Source organism: Myodes glareolus, chromosome 25, assembly GCF_982192425.1.
Source record: "Myodes glareolus chromosome 25, mMyoGla1.1, whole genome shotgun sequence".
Classification (NCBI taxonomy): domain Eukaryota; kingdom Metazoa; phylum Chordata; class Mammalia; order Rodentia; family Cricetidae; genus Myodes; species Myodes glareolus.
This window is the reverse complement of record NC_142050.1, coordinates 23,060,309-23,070,018: the sequence shown is the minus strand read 5'-3', so window position 1 is coordinate 23,070,018 and position 9,710 is coordinate 23,060,309.

The window sequence follows — 9,710 nt, the reverse complement described above, 5'->3', positions numbered from 1 at the left end:
GGAGGAAAAAAAGGCTTTTTAGTGCTCTGTTGTAAGACACTATTTCTTGAAGGAGCCTTGTCTTGTTTTTAAACTTTCTCCAATCCTGTGGGTCTCAAGTTGGTACACCAAAATGTAGCTGTTTTCTCTTTGCTATTTGGGCGTCCCACCACCCAGCTCCCAAATCAATCCACAGAGGCTTCCTCTTTCTTATGAATGTCAGCCTTTAGCTTGACTTATTTCTAGCCAGCTTTTCTTAACTTATCCCATCTATGTTTTCCCTCTTGTCTTTTACCTTTCTCTATTTCTGTGTGTCTTTTCTTTCTTATTCCATGTCTGGCTGTGTAACTGAGTGGCTGGCCCCTGCTTTTCTTTTCAGATTTTGCCTCCTGTTTATTGTCTCTTCTGCCAGTCTTGCCTATCCTTTTTTCCTCTCCTGCTATTTCCCGTTCAGCTATTTTGTTAGACCAATCAAGTGTTTTAGACAGGCAAAATAGCACAGCTTCAATGGATTAAACAAATGCAGCACAAAAGAATGCAATATATCTTTGCATCATTTAACAAATATTCCAGATCATAAAGAAATGTGACACAACATCAACTAATATTCTACAATACATACAAATTTGCAGCACAAAGTCCAGAATAAGAACAATAGCAGTGAGCTATTTATGTATCTGTTATTTGTCTCAAACTCTATGTTTCCAGAAATAATTAGCTTTTGTGGGGCTACATCAATGCTGTGCACTTGGTATGGCAATGGTCAGAAGATGATGTGCTAAGAATTTCCAGAAGAAACGTTGTGTTCAAAAGTTGCTGTGAGATAGAAAACTATAATAGAAAAAGAGAGATCAATGCCCTCGCCAAAGCAGTCAACTTCCACAAAAAGTCCACTTACTGTGACCCAGATCCTGCTTTTCCATGTCCAATTAAGTAAAAAGTATCAAAGCAAAGGAAAAGCTAGACTTATAAAAATGAGACACAATTGACTTGCAGTGATCTTTAAACTTTGGTAATTGAACCACTGTTCCCTTAACAATCCGGGTAACCTCATTAACTGCACCGCTCTCTCTTTCCACGAGTTCTCTCCAAATGCAATTTGAAGATATTTCTACACATACAGAGTAATTTAAGAAATCTCCTACATACACTATCTTCCTAGTTAATTCTACTCTATTCAGGTCACTTCCTTTGCTCATTCCCCATATTCTTGACCATATCCTGATACTCCATTTTTGTAAGTGATCTGAATAAGAGAAGGAAGTAGTCTTGGATCATCAGAAAATTGCTAATATTTGAAACAGCATCCTTATCTAACATTGGCAGAAGGATTGGGTTGATTTTAAAGATTGAATTTAAGCACAGTGAAAGTGAGAGCAGAAACCAAACATTCAGGTAGTCCCCGCACAGAGCCTTTCAAATTACTTTTTGCAATCAATATTTACATATCTCTGCTAATAAAACCAAAGCCAGTTATAAGTTTTATATGGGTGAAATAAACTCAACTCAGCAAGGCAGTGCCGCCCCCTAGGGGAATTAGGGGATTTTGTCGAGAGAGATGAGTAAGTTTTTTTTCTGTTTATTCATTTAGATATTTTATTGTTGGATATTTCAGTGATGGGGAGAGCATGGCTTAATTAACTCAAGAATATTAAAGTTACTAGATAGCCTTAACTGCACAGATTTTTAGAAATATATTATTTATCACACACCAAGAGTAACACAAAAACTTGGAATATGTCACTAAGGGCTAAGGTATAGGGGAAGTTTGTTCCCAATTTTGCCTTCTGGGAATGTACTTCCTTCTACATACATCACAAAGAATTTTGTGCTCAACTTTAATGTAATTTTCCTTTAATAGAAAGAATAAGTGGAATCAAAATGGCCATAAGTCATTGTGTTTGGAAATTTATCACCTATTGACCAGCATGTCACCCAAACCATGCTGCCAGTATCTCTAGTGCCTTGTCCTTAGGGAGTTGATAAAATGTACCTATCTTGCCTGTAGCTGCCACAGACTGCTGATATCACACCTTGTGAGCATCTAGGCCTTCTATTGTCACCTCTCAATATCTACATGCAGTTTGTCACTTCATTGTAAATAATTACCTGTGTGTCTTCCCATTGTATTATCTTCTACATTTAGAAAAATTCTGTGTATTAATATAATTCACTACAAATTCCAAATGTACCAATTATAACTGCACTATCTATAAATTTCATTTCAGGCGAGTAAAAGGAGTGTTATAAAATGCTATATTCATGAGTTGGTCACTGTTCTAAAAAGACGAACTAAAATCTCCCAATGCAGTTTACAAGGTGATTTGTAAGGTCACTGTTTGCCTGATCTGATGGCCTTTTCTAATGAAGGAATAACCTCGGGAGCTGTTGTTTCATTGACACCTAAGTGATGGAGGGTATTAGGCATGATACCCTTACTCCACAGTGTTTCCCTGGGATTTGCTATCACTACAGACTGCAGGTTTGTATGATGGCGAGTTGTCCCTGTGTTTGCAATGACAACATTGCAAATTTTACACTGGTGACATTTCTTGGGAAGATGAAAGGTGTGGAGAGGAACACAGCAAGTCTCTGGGTTCCCGGGCAAACCTATTAGGACAGACAGCAAGAAAACCGAGAGGGCTACGGACACAAGAGCTGACATCTCCAGTGTCATTTCATTAGCACTGCGCTTACTCCAGCTGTCCTTCCATTCTCTTGCCCATTGTTCAGCTAGTGGAGCAGTTTTATTTCTAGTGATAATCTTAACAGTTTTGATTTTGCAGTTGCATCATCCATATTTTGAGGCGTGGGGTGTGTGTGTGTGTGTGTGTGTGTGTGTGTGTGTGTGTGTGTGTGTAACTGTAACCAAGTTTCAGAAGCAGAGATTCAGAAATCTATTTTAAAGACCATATTGATGATATATTTTTATATTCTGCCCATCCAACAGAGTGACTTGATAATTAGAAAATTCTTAAACTACAAGATTTCTACTTGGATTCTATTGATAATATATACATTACAAGCAAAGAAGATAGTGTGTATGTATTCTCTAATCTATTGGAAGATTCTAAGATTTTTTTCAAACCTTGGAATTAAATATGTTTTAATAAGGTATACTAAGATACATTGTCTGGGGGCTTTGGTATTCATGTTTTGTATCAAAACTGTGTTTTTATATTGTAGTATTTCTATTAATCAAAATCCTTTCTCACATCACTACATAATGTTTAGTTACATCTTTTGTTTGTTTTCCTTCCTTTGATTTCTCATAAATTTTGTCTTTGGAATTTCTTCTCTATATTCTAAGGTACAACCTTCAAATCTTAATTGTTAGTGTTGAATGTATACATCTAAAACCAATTTTAAAATTATACTCTTGTGGTTTTATTTTCCTTGGAATAGTTTCTTATTTCTTTTCAATAATTTAATATCTCATTTTCTTATTTATCTTCATCTGCTCTCCTCTGGGAATCACTGTGCCCACTTAATAAAAATATCTCTATTGATTCTTCCTTGATGACAGCCAAAAAGAATACTAAATTCTATTGTATCCTGAAACAATCATTTCCTGATATTTACCTTTCTCTGGTATCTTTCTTTTGAGGTCAACACCTCTTAGTAGGGAACACATGCTTTCTTTTTCTATTTACTCTGTATGTTGTTATATTTACCTGTATAAATCAAGGGCAGCTCTCTGTGGAGTCCACTTTTAGATATAAACAACTAGAAGGTGCTCATTTCTTCATGCCATTGTCCTCATGTATTCTGGAGATGAGGTGTGTGAACATAACAAACTGTTCTCAAATGACCTATTGTTACGAGGGGGGGACTTCAGCTCCAGGTTCTTTCGAGTAATACCTATGAGGACTCTGTGCCCTTCTCCCCAGAGAGCAACGAGTAACCAGACCAAGCAAGAGAATTGTTTTTATAATGATTTTTTACTGGTAACTTCAATATTTAAGGCATCAGTGGGGTTTACAGACTTAATAGGCATGGGGGATTGATAATGGGCAACACACAGACAATTCAATATCACAATTATTAATTCTACTAAACCTAATACATAAAACCAATTCATAACCTTAATCTAACTTATCACTTATCTATAAAACACTTCTTAACTTTAATACAACTTATCCATTAACATTTCCTAATCTTATCAATTATCCATAAGATATCTCTTAACATTTCACAAACTAAACATATGTATTAACACATCTATGCTCTTCTCTTAACATCTCATACACACATTAAATAGCATCATATGGCATGGTATTCTTCAGCTTAAAAAGGGTTTTTTGAATTTCTTCAGGCTGAACGCCTGACCGCACTGGGGACTGAATAATGAGGCTCTACTCTTGACCCCATAGGCAGCATTCGTGAGATAAGGTTCCGTTGTCCTGTTTCAGGCTGGTATTGGGTGCTGGGTCAATCCTTGACCACATAGTCTCTGGCCTGGTGCTAGTCTATTTCAGAATATAGGGCCTTTAGACTCGGCTTTTTGGGTGACTGAGTCTCAGGAGACAAGGCTTTTAGTTCTCTACTCTCGAGATAGCAAAGCATTCTGTCTGCTTCTCGAGTCAGAAGACGAAGCTTTGCTCTTGGGATGGCAAAGCGTTCTTTCTGCTTTTGGAAAGGCAGAGTATCTTGCCTGTTCTCGGGAGACTGACCTTCAATGTCCATTCTCAGGAAATGAGGCTTTGCATTCGGGATGCAAGGCATTAAATGTCTGTTTTCGGGATATGAAGCTCTGTAAACAGAAGACAGAGAATTAAATGTTTAGGCAAGACATTTAATATTTCTGCTTTTCGGGAGGCAGGTTTAGAGGATCTCTTTTTCCACGAAGGCCGGATGCCTGAGCCATTGTGAAAAATGAGAATGACTGCCCTGCTTCAGCCCTCTCTTTTTGCCAGTTCAAAACTGCCCCTCGTTTGATCCTTCTGATAACCAGATGTCCTAAGTTATCAGTATCGATTGGCCACAGAAGGGTGGGGGTCCCTCTTGTGTGGCATAATTACTTCGTTACCACAGTTGCTGGGTGCAGCCTCCCCATCTGGCAGAGCCAGATGGGTATGGCAGCCTTCAAGTGGGCAAATGTTCTCGTAATATTTCACCTTAGTAATTTTCCACACCATACACAAGAAGAAATGTTTTTACACTACACCAAGTTTCATTCATTCTTATTCTATAAACTTCCTACTCTATCTACACTACAGATTTCCCTTTATTTATTCATTCAGAGAAATCTGTTTCCATGCTCATTAAACCTATATAAACTGCAAACACTTTCTTGAATTCTTTGTATATTTTGGAAATCAAGAACTCAAGAAATTGGTCATTTTGGTCACCAGAAGAATAAATAATCCAATAAAAAGTGTAGAACAGACCTAAACAGAGAACTCTCAACAGAGGAATCTGAAATGGCTAAAAGATGCTTAAGGAAATGCTCAGCATCCTTAGTCATCACAGAAATGTAAATCAAAACAACTCTGAGATTTCATCTTACATCTGTAAGAATGATCAAGATCAAAAATCACTGATGACAACTTATGCTGGAGAGGTTGTGGGGTAAAGGGAATACTCCTGCATTGCTGGCGGGAGTGCAAGCAGCCCCTTTGGATGTCAGTGTGGTGATTTCTCAAAAATTAGAAAACAACCTTTCTCAAGACCCAGTAATCCCACTTTTGGGTATATTCCAAAGAATGTTCAATCATGTCTCAAGGACATGTGCTCAACTATGTTTAGAGCAGCATTGTTTGTCATAGCCAGAACCTAGAAATAACCTAAATGCCCCTCAAATGAAGGAAAGTGTGGTACATTTACACAATGGAGTACTACACAGCAGAAAAAAATAACAACATCTTGAAATTTGCAGGCAAATGGATGGATCTAGAAAACATCATTTTGAGTGAGGTAACCCAGACCCATAAAGACAATTATCACATGTACTCACTCATAACTGGTCTTTAAATGTAAAGCAAAGAACACTAGCCCACAAATCCCAATTTCAGAGAACCTAGACAACAATGAGGACCATAAGAGAGATTTACATAGATCTAATCTACATGGGAAGTAGAAAAACACAAGATCTCCTGAGTAAATTTGGAGCTTGGGGACCTTGGGGGAAGGCTGAAAGGGGGAGGGAGAAGCAGGGAGGGAATCAGAGAAAAATGTAGAGCTCAATAAAAAAAAAAAAACTGCAACCACACAGCAAGAGAAAGGCTGCCAGTTTTCTCTGCAGACAAGTCCTTGATCTCAGTCAAGAGCCTGACAGTGGACTCTAAGGGACATTACATCCATATGGTGAAACAACTGAGTGGATCTTTCACTCCTTTCTAACCAAGACTATTGAATATTTTATCACATTCTGAGACTGCAATAATATTATTTTGGTGTTCAGTTAATAAGTTTGCACTTTTTGTATCTTTATAGAAACGATGTTCTTTTAAAAACTGCAAAACAAGGGTTCTATAGGACCACATATTGAATCATGAGGGTCTGGGTCATGGCAACACACATTTCATCGTAAGGATGAGGAGTGATTTAGACATCAGGTCACTTTGAGGTCTTAAGCGACAAACAGGCAGGGATGTTTATGAGGCAGTTTGATCTGTGGGCTTGCCCAGGGAAATGATGACATTAGAATTCAGGAGTTAAAGCCTTGGGATATATGTGGCAGTTGGTTCTATAGGACTAAGGACAAAGACCTGTGAGATCCAGCTCTTTAATTCAACAAGAAGCAACTGGGAAGAGATGCAGAATGAAATTGTATGATATCATCTAAAACAGGAAAATATTTTCAGAAAGTGTGTTTTTAACAAGGGTTAAAATACTTAAGAGAATGAATAGGGTGGACCCCACAAAAACTGACCTTTATCACACTTGATAAAGCCTTAAAGGTGAATAAAAGAAGTGGACACTGACCCTATAGATTCCTAACACACTAAATTGATGAGAAATTGCTGTATTTGAGATCAAGAAGCCTTGCGGGAGGCAGGTAGAGCCAGAAATTCACAACAAAGAGGTTCAGACTTTGTTGAGCTCACTCAGAATGATAAAAAGTAACTACACCAATTGAAAGTATATTGTCTTTTAATTAGAGAAAGAAAGTATTTGACAAAGTTAAGCCACCATGGTGAGCCTCTGTAAGGTTTCTGATATTTAATCATTGTTTTAAAAGTGTCACTTGGGACAGGTTTTTTGGTACTGTAATGAAGGGATTGAAGTATGAAATCAGGGCTATATGCTGAGTATTACACCCTGGCTAAGCCACACGTTGGCTGTGTGGTCATAATCTTTCACCATAATTCGATACCCTTCCTACATAAACATGCATGCACACATGCGCGCACACACACATGCACACTCAAACTACCTATGAAATTATGCTACATGCATTGCCATTCTTCCTGTAACAATGGACAAACTCCATTTTGAACCCCACTTCTGTTGAACGGATTACAAATGTTCCTTGTCAGATGATAGGGAATCACCTCCAGGAACTGGTGGTAATTTGAAGATATCATCAGGCAAAAATGTTATGAAAACATTCATCCTACTTAGTATCAGAAATTTGGCAACAATACACTCTGTAGAGCATCCTTGTTTGACTCTCATGATATGTGGATGCACAGGAAAATACCATCGTAAGAGATCTTCATGTTGCTAGAGACTGCTATCTCCTAGAGTGGAGGCACTGGGCCCAAGGAAAGCCATTATAAGCATGAACTGGCAGTATAAGCCAAAGACACCTACACAGGACAAAAGTTTGCTGTACTGGTAGGCTGCTTGTTGGTTTCCAGCTGCCCAGGTAGCTTAGACCCAAAAACAATCACAAAGAAACTGTATTATTTAAATCACTGCTTGGCCCATTAGCTCTAGCTTCCTATTGGCTAACTCTAACATATTAATTTAACCCATCTCAATCTGTGAAATACCACGTGACAGTGGTTTACTGGCAAAGTTTGAGCAAGTCCGACTTTGGCAGGAGCTCCATGGCATCTCTCTACCTCTGCCTCCTTTTTCCCAGCATTCAGCTTATTTTTCTCCACCTACCTAAGTTTTGCCCTATCAATAGGCCAAGGCAGTTTCTTTATTCATTAACCAATATAAGCAACACATAGACAGACGGACCTCCCACACCACTTTACATGTCCCTGGTATTTGATGACTGGATTTCCTTAAAGAAAGTAATCCCAGGGCCTCGGCAAAAAGCTGCAAACATGCAATACTTAAATTAGGAATTCACATACCTTCACCTTTGTTTGAATAGCTCATTGGCATAGTTTCTGGCATGACCTGATCTGGTTCTTACCATCTTTCCATCTCCTCTTAAGTACAGGGGTGTTTTGTAGATGTACTCACTAGGGTTGAACTCCACAACTCCAACGTTTGAATGGTTGTGGTTTTCTGTAGTGATCATCATCTGCCAAGAAGAAAAGTTCTCTTGAAGGGTGCAGACTACACTTATCAGTGAGCATAAGGACAAAAGCTTAGATCAGTGGTTCTCAGTCTTCCTAATGCTGAGACTGCTTAATACAGTTCACATATTGGTAACCCCAACCATAAAATCATTTTCATTGCTACTTCATAACTTCAATTTTCTACTGTGTTTTGAGATGGGCTTAGGTGACCCCTGTGAAAGGTTCATTGGACCCCAATAGGGTCACGGCACACAAATTGAGAACCATTGACTTACATTGTTGTTAGAGGTTGTACTGATTTAGTATAGGAATGGTTATAGATTCTCTTCCAATTTGAAAGAGAGGAAGGAGGGATATATGATAGGGTTTGGAGGAAGGAAAGGGAAGGGAGAAATTTTTTAATTATATTATAATCTCAAATAGTTTCTTGATCATACAGAGTAACCCACTTGGTATATGATGGGACAATCTAAGAATAGAATTCAGAAGGAAAGAGTTTTCAGGAACAATGTTGGCACTAGTTATACCATCTAGATGAATATCTTACCAAATGTTGTTCAGTGAAAACCTAAAGCAGCAAAACACAGTCACATTGATCATAACTTGCACCTAGCAGGGCAAATCTTCCCTCCATTGCTCACTGATAGGAAAAGTCCTCATTGCTTTTATTGTTGCAAAAAATATCTCTTGTTCACTTTTCCACCTCTAAATTTTCCAAAGGGATAATCTGCAGTTTCTCCATAGACTTTTCTGAGAATCATAATGTTACATTACATCCCAGCAGTCTGGGGTTTGACTGTCTTTAAAAACAAAAACATCTTCTGCACATCACATTTTCCTGACAAGAAAATAACCTTCATGTCAAGGAAAGAATTTCATTTTTAGATTTAAACCTTAAAAGTAAAAATAACTCTTAGTGAATACAGATAATAAGAAAAATAACGGTGAATGAAAGCAATGCAGAACAGAATTAAAAGCTTACATATATATGGAAGGAAAAACTCAACTGGTGAATATTTGCAGATTAAACCAATCCATTTTTGAATCCACAAAAATATTCTCAATGCTATATGCAAATATATAAATAAATTTACAAGTGAATACAACCTTGTAGAAGAGTAATAACAAATAAATAACAAATATACACCACAATAAATAATGTTAAATATATACAAATTAAGAAGTACATGTTTTTAGGTCAGAAATTCTATATTAAAGATTCTCTTGGGAGTTATATTTAATGTGTGTCGGAACATAGTTTAGTGACAGAATTCTGGCATTGATTTTGCAAAGCCTTTGCTTCCA